The sequence below is a fragment of the Perna viridis genome, chromosome 4, assembly GCF_037379345.1.
Source record: "Perna viridis isolate PV_CMFRI_1.1 ecotype Kerala chromosome 4, ASM3737934v1, whole genome shotgun sequence".
In the NCBI taxonomy this organism is placed as follows: domain Eukaryota; kingdom Metazoa; phylum Mollusca; class Bivalvia; order Mytilida; family Mytilidae; genus Perna; species Perna viridis.
Window position 1 is genome coordinate 50400306 of NC_142448.1, and position 14370 is coordinate 50414675.

At 34.1% G+C, this 14370-nt stretch overlaps 1 pseudogene; it reads right to left on the bottom strand.

Moving 5' to 3' along the window:
* The window catches only part of LOC148620426 (kinesin-like protein KIF2A), a 55023-nt pseudogene extending 41150 nt beyond the window's left edge, over nt 1-13873 (bottom strand).
* Between the last annotated feature and the right edge of the window lie 497 nt (nt 13874-14370).

Sequence of the window (14370 nt, forward strand, 5' to 3'; positions counted from 1 at the left end):
AAAACCAGTCAAATATCTTCAAGCATTTACAAAAAATGGCGAAAAACTATTATTTCAATACAATTTTTAAAGTGCAGGGCCCATTATTTTGGTAAAACTCAGCGTAGAAGAATGAAACTTATACTCGATTTGTAACTAATCATGACAGACTCACATACCAAAAAGCAGTTCCATATCTTCAAGGGTTTACAATAAAAGTGCGGAAAACTGTTATTTCCATGAATTTTTTTAAGTCCAAGGCCCATATTTTTGGTAAAACTCAGCGTAGCGAAACGGAACTTTAACTTGATCTGTAACTAATCATGGAAGACTCACATACAAAAAATCAGTTCAATATCTTCAAGGATTTTTTAAAAAAAAAGTGCGGAAAACTTATGGGACGGACAGAATTACGGACGGATGGACAGGGGTAAAACAATATGCCCCCTCAACTTATCATTGTGGGGCATAAAAAAACTAGATATCAATGAGATGGGAATGATCTCTGTTGGCCCCACTGTCAATAACAGGTGGTAAACAAGCTGATATGAAGAATTATTTGAAGTTATTACATAGTCTCGTTATGTGCGATTTTATTCTAAGATTTTTGAGTGCTTTTTTTACTAGGAAGTTGTACATACATTGTGACCAGTGTTCTAGCTAGGATTTGAAAATTGAGAGGCGGAGGGAGGAGGGCACTTTAACGCGTAGCATTTTTTTTCAACAAAGAAGGGGCATTGATTTTGTATGTTTGTGTTAAGTCAGTAATTTGTATTCTAATTGCTTACCTGCCAACTTTTGAAAATGAAGGTTGCATCATAATTTGCAAACTGAGTAAATTTGACTGCATGATCAATATATGCATGACACCCTTATTGTATTGAAAGACCTTTCTCAGATGACCAAGTGCTTTTAAAAACAGATACATCTTATATAACACAAATATATGGAGGTGAATAAGCTGACAATGTATTACTGAAGCCTTAAGTTCCTCTTTAAAAGACTTATGAATTCAGTTTCAATGTGAAAAAATTGTAGTGATATTTAATTCGTTAACTTTCTTGCAGTGAAAGTATCAACCTTAACTTACTAGGGGGTTTTTAACGTCCAAAACTACCCTGTCGGGTCTTGCACGGACGGTTAATAACTTTTACTGATAAGGGCAACTTATTCTTAACATTTATGACATACTCTGAGGTGAAATGTTGCATGATATGTTACAAATATTCGATATTGCTCAACTGAAATATCAAAATCTTATGTAAGTAGAAGGAATTTTATTTCCTATAACTATTGCAATTACAAATTATGGAAAAAGTCCTTTACTGTTGAAGATATAGAAATTTTTTTAAATATTGAAATTATAAAGGAGGTAACTGACATTTCGAATAAACAAACATGTGCAACATGCAATTGTTTACACCGATAGTTCTACAAAATTTAGACCCGTCACTGACACACCCTCTGGTGTTGGTTAATATACTTGAAATGAAATTTTTGTATATATGTAAACAGTTTATTATTTGAAGTTAAAATTATAATGCATGGAAAATGTTTTACCAACTTAGTAATGCCTTTCAAAATTTACTCAGTTTCAGCAATAAAAGTGAATGCATATAAAATGCCAACAAAATGGAAACGATGTCTTTTACAAAGTTTGGTATACACGCATCATAGTTCTGTTAGTTCTACTTTGAAAATGGCAAGGTGGCGACCTTGAATTTCGTTTAGTTACGAAAGCTGTTTGTCCTTTACATATAAGTTTTCACCTAATTTGAAATTAGAAAATAGTATTGATTTTTTTAATTTTTACATTATTATCTATTTAATTTGATATTAAATAAAGTTAAAATAGACGTATGATTATTTAATTTGGTATTCCGCATACTACGTGAAGAAAATACATATAGACGTTCCAAAATGTAAGTGAAGTATAAGTTTTATGTGTCCTTAAAATTTGAGAGTAGGGAGAAAAAATCTTTAAGTCATTTTTTTTTTTATAATATGTTAATTTTTGGTGAATAAGATTTATTTCAAATAATTTAATTTTTTTTAGTAGCTTTATGCAATTTCAAATTTTATAATTAATTCTGTTTCATTCTAATATCCATAATTAATGTTATCAGGAACATATAAAACGGACAAGATTTTTTTCCGATATTTTCCTTATTATATTTTCCATTAAATGGTACGCATGAATCTTAGTTCTGGATTCGTAAATTGTTCGTACTGTAAGATGTTTAATTTCATCTGTTCCCAGTTCGTCCAATGATCGATTCCATCACTTGTATGATCTGCACTACATGACATTGTAAGAGTCCCTGGTTGGAACAGGAAACTATGATTTGGTTCTTTTAAGACATATGCTGTTACATATCAGAGCTTGTTTTCAAAATCTTCCGAGGAGAAAGAAATTCTGTATCAGAGATTTGTATTAGATAAAAATAATTCTTCTAATGCTGTTCGTTCAATATGTGGAAAACATGCAGTGCCAACATACCAAAGACATAAAAAAAACCCAATCAATGTTAAAGACCTCGTGCAAATAGAACACAGAAAAGATTTTCAACTATTTAAAACTGTATGACTTATTTTTAATACAGTTTATTTATTCATTTCTTTAAAAGCTGTTTCAAAATCAGCATTATGATTTTTCATAAAAACAAGAACAAAAATTGCAACAATAAAAATCCACCCTAAAAAATTATTTCAGCTAAATTAAAGAAACATTGATTAATCTATCTAATATAATTACTTTCATTTAAGTCCCTTCCACTTATTCAATTAACATTATATATTTCCAACAGTCTAATCACACATAATTCCACTATTGAAATATAATTCTGAACTGTTTGTTAAACACAACAATATTTATTCAGTCGGTATCTATTCAGTCATGGTCTGTTACACATAGGATTGTCGGCACATGCCAGAAATTTTAGCACAAAAGACTACAGATCTAACGATTCAATGACTGTTTTTACACTAAATTTAGTTTGTTTGTTTGTTTGTTTGTTGGGGTTTAACGTCAGAGCAGCAATATTTCAGCTATATTCAGACGATGGGCATGAAATTGATGATAAAATGAGCATGAAATAATGATGAAATGAAAAAGGGATGGGACACAAGGACAATGGGGTCGACAGATTTTGATTGCTACTGGAAATAGGGAGAGGTGGGTAGGGTCGGGCAATTTAGCCTCCTGTGGCGGAGCCCAATGTTCCTACTCCGGGAGAATACCACAGTAGGGTTCTTTAACGTGCGAGGAACGTGGCATCTTTCCCAACACGGTGCACAACTATGGTTTGCGGTCAGGTTTTCCGTATTATAGCCTGACAACCCCAGCATGTAACACGCCAGGGGTACCCCATTCCACGACCTGGGGCACACATCCCAGTTGCTCTGTGGGCACTATTCTGAGCACTATTTAGTCGCCTTTTACGACAAGCTTAGCGCTGCTGCAGGCCTATTTTTTAACACCCGGACCTGCACGGGGCACTAAATTGAGTGTATTTTATTTAATTATAAATTACTATTTCAATGGTAGTACTTTTACTTCAGAAATATGTCACCTCATTGGTCTTAGTGCACCTTTTATGGACTTAAGCTTTAAGACCGGTCTTTGCAGTGTTTAGATGGACAGAGGAGAAAGAAATTCTGTATCAGAGACTTTTGCTAGATAACAAGAATTCTTCAAATGCTGTTCAGTCAAAATGTAGGAAAACGTGTAGTGCCAACTTACCACAGACATAAAACAACCCAATCACTGTAAAAAAAAACCTCGTGCAAATACAACACAGAAAAGATTTTCAAGTTGCCTTAACAATCATTGCCATAAATGTTATTAATGTAATAATTATTGTTTAACTATTCAAAACTGTATGACTTAATACTAAAATTGCAACAATTAAAACAAAAAAACAAAAAAAAAACAACAACAAGAACAAAAAAAACCTTATTTAAGCTCAATTAAATAAACATTGTTTAATTAATATATCTAATATAACTACTTTCATTTAAGCCCCCCTCCCCACTTATTCAATTAAAATTATATTTTAAACACTCTAATCACTCATAAATTCCACCCTTAAAATAATTCTAAACTGTTAACACTGACAATGTTATTCAGTCAAGTTCAGTCAAGGTCTGTTACACAAAGGATTGTCGGCACATGCCGGAAATATTAGCACGAAAGACTACAATTCTAACGACTAAATGCCTGTTTATACACTAAATTTAGTGTATTTTATGTATTTTTTAATTACCATTCCAATGGTAATACTTCAGAACTAGAGGCTCAAGAGAGTTTGAATCGCTCGCCTGGTTAACCATTTGCTTATTTGAAAAACTTGAGGAATGAGACAGGCTAAGTTAAAATCAACTAAATTGTCAAATGCAAGAAATGCTTTTCATAGCATTTTCATGACCTGAACCAGAATTTTGGTAAAGGCAACAATTTTTGAATTGTTTTTCAAAAACCTGTCTTATGACCCCTAAGTTCCATCTTTAGTATAGGCAGCCATATCTATTCACGGATTCCCATGCAGGTCCGGGTGTTTAAAAGAATAGGCCTGCAGCAGCGCTAAGCTTGTCGTAAAAGGCGACTAAATAGTGCTCAGAAACCTAGCCGGGGGTTAGGCGCTCTGCCCACAGAGCAACTGGGATGTGTGCCCCAGGTGGTGGAATGGGGTATCCCTGGCATGTTACATGCTGGGGTTGTCAGGCTATAATACGGAAAACCTGACCGCAAACCATAGTGGTGCACCATGTTGGGAAAGATGCCACGTTCCTCGCACGTTAAAGAACCCTGCTGTGGTATTCGATAGGAGTAGGAACCTTTGCGCTCCGCCACAAGCACAGGAGGCTAAATTGCCCGACCTTACCCATCCCCCCTTTTTCTAGTGGCAATCAAAATTTGTCGACCCTGTTGTCCTTGTGACCCATCCTTTTTTTTATCATTTCATGTTCATTTTATCATCCATTTCATGTTCATTGTCTGAATATAGCTGAAATATTGCTGCTCGGACGTTAAACCCAAACAAACAAACAATCTATTCACGGATTAAAAATCACAACAGTCATTTTGAGCACAATACACTAAAGAACTATTATGTTTATTTACATTCAATAATCTGAAATGGTTTTTGAGAAGAAGATTTTCAAAGTTGTACATGTGAAAAAAAAACAACAAAAAACTGTTTCAGGGTTCGCAACTCCTACATTAGTCAATGAATGGTTTAGAAAATTTCGGCATAGGTCCTTCTCATGACGCTTCACAATTTAACCCATGCCAGAAATTTGCTAAGGCAACGGTTTTTGAGTTATTTGCAAAAAACTGCCATCTGACCCCTATGTTCTATTTTTAGTAATGGTGGCCATATTTTTTCATGAATCAACAATCCCAAAATTCAATTTGTGTGGGATACCCTAAGGAACATATATGTAAACTTTCATTGAATTCTGTGCAATGGATTTTGAAAAGCAGATTTTCAAAGTTGCACATGCGAAAATCAAAAAAAAAAAAAAATCGTTTCTGGGGCCGTAACTACTACATCAGTTGACCAATCGTTTTGCAAATTTTGACATAGGTCTGTCTCATGGTGCTAAACAATATTACCCATGCCATCAATTTGCTAAAGCAACAGTTTTTGAGTTATTTGCAAAAAACTGCCATCGGACCCCAATGTTCTATTTTCAGAAACGGAGGTCATGTTTTTCATGAATCAACAATCCCAACAGTCATTTTGAGAAGATTTTCAAAGTTGCACATGCGAAAAATGCAAAAAAAAAAACTGTTTCAGGGGCCGTAACTCCTACATCAGTTGACAAATTGTTTTGAAAATTTTGGCATATATTCATCTCATAATGCTGAACATATTACCCCAGCCAGAAATTTGCTAAAGGCAACGGTTTTTGAGTTATTTGCAAAAAATTGCAATCTGACCCGTATGTCTATTTTAGTAACAGAGGCCATGCTTTTTCATGGATCAAAAATCCCAACGGACATTTTGTGCAGAACACCCTAAGGAACAATCATGCCAAGTTTAAAACCCATCAGTCCAGTAGCTTCAGAGGAGAAGATTTTTTAAAAGTTGTCCACGACGACGGATGCCAAGTGATGGTATAAGCTCACTCGGCCTATAGACAGGTGAGCTAAAAAAGTTATTATTAGTGTTACTTTTATGGCCTTTGTGCACTAAAACTGGTCTTTGTAGTATTTAGACAGACCGCTTATTGACAAATATTTTACCAGTTCTGTGTTACTATGAACAACATATAACTTTTTTTAATTAGTTACCACCATGTCATACTAAGTAGAATGCCTCATGAATATCCACATTTTTTGCAATTAGTGAATTATCTGCAGTTCTAAGATGAATTACTGTATCTCATGAAATGCTGTTAATCTTTTATCCATTGCTGCACTTAAAGAAGACATGACACAAAAAAATATTTTTTTTCAATTTTTGGTTTATTTGATTTATTACACCAAATATATATCATAAAAACGTCCCTTGCACGGTTCAAATGAAGATAAATTGATTCAAAAATGGACAATGACCCAAGCCATACAAATTTTAATTAGTCTTGTGGTCACGTGACCGTTCTACGTCATTGGTTCTCAATTCATTGATAGAGTGGTTGAAATGCATGGGGCTTCTACACTTTTTACATGATTTCTACAATGGGGAGTGAAAATATTGAAAGTTTTGGTTTGCCAGCGAATATATTGATACAGCTGTATCAATTTAAACAATTCGAGAAGAAAATGATAAACAATGACAGAAATATTTAACTATTACATGTGTGAAGACTAGATCCACAGACGACACCACTTCTTTTCAAAGATTACATAGAAATATTTCATTACGTTCTGTCATGTTCGATTGGACTTTCTAAATAAAATAAATTAAATTCACATTCTAAGATTTAAACTGTTCTGATCTCGATCCCTTTTTACGTAACATTACTTCTGTCAAGTGTACCAGTACCTTGCAAGCTAGCACAGCTATAGAATAATACGAACATGTTTATTTTTTTATTGGTTTTTGATAATATATTTGAGAACCCATAAAAGTTTCGTACTGAAGATTCCCCTTGTTCTAAATCTTTTTTTGCTAAAATTAAATATTTTACCTGACCTATAAAACAAGAGGCTCTCAGAAGCCTGAATCGCTCACCTGGTTGAATTTTGCCTTTCAATGGCAATAAATTTAACAAGAAGTTGTCCAACAATTATGACTCATAAGTCTTTGGTAGGACGTACCATTAGGATCATTTCAACAATGGAAAGTTTCTTTTAATCTACCATAGTTTTCAAGATCTTGACTGAAAACTGTAAAAAAAAAATTCTCCTTTCAAGGGCAATAACTCTTACAAGGAGTCGCCTGACAACTTTTATAGTCCTGATTAAAAGGGTCATTTCAGCTATTAAAAGAATTTGGCTAAACCTAGTGGTTTTGGAGATATATGCGAAACACTACTGTCTGACTCCTATGTTCCGTTTTTAGTAACAGTGGCCATGTTTTTAGACGGATCAAAAATCCCTACATCAGTTCTATGCAGGATACACAAACAAACATCCATAACAAGTTTGTTTCCAATTGATGAAATAATGTCAGAGGAGGAGACTTTTGAAAGAAATAACATGAAAAAATAGCAAAAATAGTTGAAAAAGGGCAATGACTCCAACATGGCTAAACAGATTAAAACCAAAATTTGACCACAGATAGATCTCATCATGATGACCACGTTAAACCCATGACATAATTTAGCTTAATCTAACGGTTTTGGAGATACAAATGTATGTGCAAAAAAACTACTGTCTGACCCCTATGTTCTCTTTTTAGTAACAGCGACCATTTTTTAACGGATTGAAAATCCCCTTATCAGTTCTATGCAGGATACCCCTAGCAACATTCATACCAAGTTTGGTTCTAATTGGTCAAGAAGTTTCAGAGGAGAAGACTTTAGTATTATTGTTAATAACGATGACAAAGGACGCCAAGTGATGGCAATAGAAGTAAAAAGTACTGTTCGTACCAGAAAAACTCCCTTCAACACTCCTAGGGTTGCCCATTATAAAATGTGTATTGTGTCCAATATTCATGTAAATTGTTTCATTTCCAAAATCGTAAGACAAAAGAAATGCAATTATATTTCAATTATCGAAGCCATACACCTGCGTCGACACCTGTGTCACCAGGCACCGAACCATGTAAAGATAAAAGAAGCCACCCATGTATACATTTTCAATGCACCCAAATGGAGATTGAGAACCAATGACATAGCACTTCCATATATGGTAAGTGGGTGTTACTTCCGGTTTTCATTTATGCATATTAATTAGGTCGTCTTGATAAATTTTATGAAGTTTATCCCTTTATTTATAAATCAAAATTATGAAATACTTTCTTCATTGACAAAAGACAGTTTATTTCTCTAAATCTCACAATGCTTTTATCTACATGTATTGTTATGTCCCTTGTTAAATGACAATTTCTTCTGAATTCACCATTAATAACCTGCAGTGTCCTTCCTAACTAGATGGAACAGCTTCTACCATATATGACTTTAAGTAAGATTTTGGGGATACATTTTTAGCTGCTGAGAAGGGTTCTGACTTATAGACAAGACCTATCTTATGAACTAAAATGTTCATCTTCTACGTTTTACAGCTAAAATGTAATGCATTAAAATTATATTTACTGTTTACCGTCTTTATTTTGCTAAATACAGGCCTTCTATGATTTTATTTGTATTTCCCACTCATCCATTTTACACGTGTCCGCTTATTTAGCAAAAAAAGGTGTAATGGAAACATAACCAAATAATGTACCATAATTTGACAAAAGTAATCAATATTTGAGTTGGTTATGACAATTATGTTTTTAATTTCTTTTTCCTTCAGATAAAACCTCTTAACTTACTGAAATATCTTCAATAATGAGTTGTTAGAATATTATGAACTTCCTGTTTTATTCATTGTTGTTCCCTATATAAATGATTTTAATTTGGGTTATTAGTTGTACCAAAATTAGAATGAATGAAAAAATGGCTGCAGTAAAACAATTTACATGGCTTGTCAAGAATTTAATTACTTACTACTGTAAAAACAACTCTGGCTTGTAATTATTAAGGTCTTTCCCATTTCAAAAGTCAAGGTCATTTGTTTTAATGGTCAAAAACTGGGTCAAAAATGGTTTTTTGCCAATATGGTTCAAGATAGACAACTCAAACTACTTCCAATCAATTTAGAAGCATGGTTCCACATCCAGGTACCAGTATCGTATTGCATATCCCTGAGCGGGTGTACGTCAAAACATGGATGCTATAAAAATATAGTGCATTTTCTTTTTGCCTCTCTACAAACTAATGTTTTGTCAAAAGATATGAACAATGACTTATAAAATAGAGCAAACATCACACTGGAAGATGAAGAACTTTTTTAAGAGAAAATCTAACACAATATCATAAAAATGTTCCACTGAAAAGGTTGGTTTGGTGAGTGCAAAACGAAAGTGAAAGTAAGGAAAATGGCTATTTATAGTTCAAGACTACTTTTCTGTCCGATCTTCGTGGACTCACCCTATTTTCTTTGCGGGAAATTATTTTTTCACATGTCCTTAGAAAGTTTTATTGAATCAATTTACATATTTTTTAAAAAATCCTAAAAATATGCACTTCACTATAGAAGTCTATGGGAAAATTAATACGATACTGAGACCTCCAATGATATGCCACAATGCATACTTCCGGTCAAATTTGACGATTTTCAGAAATCGGTGAAAATACACCGATTCGTGACATTTTCAAAAATTGCATTTTTGTTGTTGTATTGACTCCAGGATAAGTTTTGGCTGAACGTATCACGACACGATTTTGACAATCTTTGGAATTCACCCTGTGAGACGTGATGATTTGTCGGTCCAGAGTTATCTGCCCCGTAGCGGAAAAACTAATTTTGCTGAAATTTCTTAAACCGTTTTAGATACACACAAACCGAAAGCTCCATATTTTTAGAAACCCGGGGCAGTACTATTTGAAGAAGTTTCGAAAAGATTTGAGGTTTCCCTTGTTACGCGATTTCGCGACCTAAAATGAAATTGTTCGGTTGGTCACTAAACTTTTAAACCATAAGTCGTATAGACTTGGGACCTTCACTGTTGATCTTAGATGATTTGCAGTATGTTTTTGTATTTCTTGGTTCTTAGTCAAACTTTGACAAGATATTTTACCTCATTTGTAGGGTCATTTCTGAATCTCTATTAGGCACTTTTTTGCTGTAGTTTTTTTGTTTAAGTCTTTATAGTATGAGTTATAACTACTGGTAACGCGGTATTTACTGTCTAAATATGTATCTATATAGGAAAACTCTCCACCGACATTTAGAACTATATTCGAATACAACGAATTCCATTAGTGGTGTCTTTGCCGGTTTTCGTTGTTGAAAATTGGTGCACACTTTGAAAACAACAGTACTTACCGTAATTAATGCATTTTTTTTAAAAACTAATCTAAAAAAATGCATATGGATAAAGACAATAAGTAAATAATGTTAATACATGCATAATGTTCGTTTTTGAAAACTGTCTTTAAAAGTATACTTCCAATACATTTTTTTTTAAAAAGTGACCTTAGACCTATCATGGGCACCTAAATCGGGAGTGTCCAGCTTTTTATCAGTAAAAACCACTATTTACGGTCATTAAATGCAAAACAATCCCATGTATGGCCTAACATTTAAACAACAGCATAGCGAGAATATCACGATAAATAAACATGTATTAATAATTTTCAATTGTCATTTAAATAGGAAAATCAAAGTACTCATGTACTGAATCAATTTACATTTACTCTTTAAGTTGCCTTAAAATAGCAGGAACAGAGACCGACTTCTTGGTTATCAAAATATTTAAACAGTTATTGTACAGTAATTTTGTAAAATCACTTTCTTCCGACATTGTTGTACCAACTTACACAATGGAGGCACATTATTCACACTTATACAAAACACTCGTACTTTTGTAGAAACTTAAAAGTACGAAATAAGAGTTTACAATCTGAGTTTAATTTTGACAACATTTGTTCAATACACACTCAAATAATACCTTTACAATGCATAATTCTAGGGTAAGTGTGTTTTAGTACTTCATAGAGGGGTGGCCATTTGACCTGGAAGTGACGATTGAGACCTTTTGCTTTGCAATACCTTATAATTATCTCCCTTTGAATTTATCTATTTTAATGAAAATCACAAGTTCATTTTGTTCTCAACTGATTGTATTGATGGAACTGACAGAAAAAAATAGTTTATTACAACACAGTTACTGCAGAATTCATCGTTCTTATAAGAATCAGAGCTGTTTTGCAAATTTAATAATTGTCAAAAACCTCGCATTTTAAAACATATACAAGAAATAAATATTGTCGATCGAGCCGTCTCGACAGGCTAGAACACAATAAGGCTTTAGCCGTGAAACAAAGGTCATTTCTCATAAACATGATAGTTTGAAATATAAAAAAAACCATGATAGTTGTCAGGAGAGAATTGGTGGGAAAGACCTTTCAATTGTTCTGTAACAATTGACCTTTTAATTTATTTCAACATTTATTGAAGTTATTAAAACAAACAGGTATACCCATTGTAACTCAGGAATATTAGCAATGCAGCTGCCAAATATCAGCCCGACTTATAAGCGGGATAAGACTAAGTTCCAGAAATTTGAGACTGAAAGGGGGTCCAATTTTTGGAGGGATCAACTTATACTTGAGTATATAAGGGCAAATTTTTATTACACATATTCTGGAATGTGTTGATTTTCTCTCAATACCAAGCCACATGCTGGCATGTTGGATAATTGAAATTTATATCCTTTCTGCCAGTACACATGTATGAAACTATGATTTGATTCAACGTCGGTTTTTTCATAATACCCATATGAAGAAGGCTTTATCTCTGCACAAGGATTTTTTCAGATGTGGACTGACATCTGCACTTTGAATGGATTAATCATCATATAAGTTTGTCTGATTTCCAAAGGTGAGTGACTCAGGTCTTATTGCCTGGTTCATCAACATCAACCTCACCACCTTTTCTGTTGTCCTAAGTCAAAAACCATCAGTCATCAAAGTCAGACATTGTCAAGTTTAAATTCTGAAAGTGTCAGTACTCTGTAGACCTTTGGAAGTCAGCGTTCATGACGTAATTAATGAAATTATGTAATCATGTTTATGTACTTGACTTTTTATGAGCAACTAGGCGGGTGTTTCTAGAAAAGCAGAGGACGCTTACCCTACAGGTGCATCTGGTCCATGATTCCAGTTTATATTGGAGTCCGAGTTGCTCATTTGCTTTCGTTACTTTGTATGTATGATTTTAGTTACTTTATGTACTTTGTTGTGCATGTCTGTTTTCCATGTCTGTTCTTTGTCCCTGGATTACATTCTTTTGATTACCGCTATAACCTTGGTTCCCTTGATTACTCTATTATACATTTAAATAGTCATACGTGCATTTCACTACACCTTAATGCATTGATAGCAAGGAAAGAAAGAGATTTAAAGATACAAGTTCCTTTTCATTTAAAAAGGATATATATATCTGCTTGGCAACGAGCTGGTGATGGACACATATGTCTGCTTGTCAGTAAGAGGATTATTAAGTTAGAAGGCGACTAATTTCATTAATTTTCTCAGAGGCAATTACTGAAAACTAATAAGCAATTATTGATTTTTACAGGAAAATTTTGAAATTTTTATTATATTTTAGTGTTTTGTGAACACACCCTACCTCAGTATTTCCATCATAACTTTGTCATAATCAGTTTGTAAATTCTATAAGCCAGCTCATAAATGTATAGAAATTTGTCTAAAATTCATTATACTGACACCTGAGAAACTTTTGTCTAAGCAAAACACTTTATCGGGATACATACTGTATGATTAAGGCGTCAGAAATAGTAAAAATGTAGGCTAGATAGTAGTTTAAAAGACATCTAGAAAAGCTACTTCAAGTTGGATCTTGATAAAACCCTGCAATTTACACTGAACCTGGGACAGTTCTGTGGGATATCAGTAGTATTTTAAGTAGCATGAAAAATATAATAAGTAGGAAGTAAACTAATGAAACTTTTGTAAGAGTTCACCCATTTTTAAAAATAGAGTAGCAGTCAAAAATGAACAAGTAACCTTCCATTTTTGCTGGTTGATGGCTTCTATTGACATTCCTGGTTCTTCCAATTATTTTACAAATATTTGGAATTCCCTTTGCCGTCTCCCACTTATTACTGATGAAAAATTCCTAACAAAAGGTGGAAAAATGATAAAAGGCACACATTCCAAATTTGTTGAAAAGGGAACCAGATACTTTTGCTTCAGACTTCGCTTGCACTTAAGCCAAGGTCATTGCCTTCCTAATATAATTTACTTCTGTAACTAAAATCCTGAATAATTTCTATCTCCCCAGTATGCTTAAGTCAAATATAAATCTCATGTTTTAAGTTGACCCAGTATTTAGACCGGGAGCCATATTTACTTTTGTACATTATATAGACTTTGTTAGGAGTGACCAGTCCCAGTATCTAGTATTAGCTGTAACATCAAATCCCTGAAGGCCTATCAGGCTGATGCATCATAAATTGAAAGTTACACCAACCTGTTTAATTTAAATCAACGAAACAAATAGACACGTTCGTCACATTTGTTTCTATAACAAGTCTACTGTACAGTGCACATAAATCAACATGATAGCTTAAATGGTAAATGACGAAAAACCCAGTCATGCTGGAGAGTTATTAGCAACCGCTTTAGGTCATATGGATAAGTGCAGATTACCGTCCGTTCTTTGAATGTCGACATTGATACCGACTGTCAGCTTTCCCATTTCATCCATGACTGTTACCAGTTGAACAAATATCTGACAAATTTATCAGTTTTTCATTTAAATGTTTGTTTGTTTGTTGGGGTTTAACGTCCGAGCAGCAATATTTCAGCTATATTCAGACGATGAACATGAAATTGATGTTAAAATGAACATGAAATGATGATGAAATGAAAAAGGGATGGGACACAAGGACAATGGGGTCGACAAATTTTGATTACCACTGGAAAGATGGAGAGGTGGGTAGGGTCGGGCAATTTAGCCTCCTGTGGCGGAGCCCTATGGTTCCTACTCCGGAAGAACACCACAGTAGGGTTCTTTAACGTGCGAGGAACGTGGCATCTTTCCCAACACGGTGCACCACTATGGTTTGCGGTCAGGTTTTCCGTGTTATAGCCTGACAACCCCAGCATGTAACACGCCAGGGGTACCCCATTCCACGGCCTGGGGCACACATCCCAGTTGCTCTGTGGGCAAAGCGCCCTAGCCCCCGGCTAGGGCTCTGAACA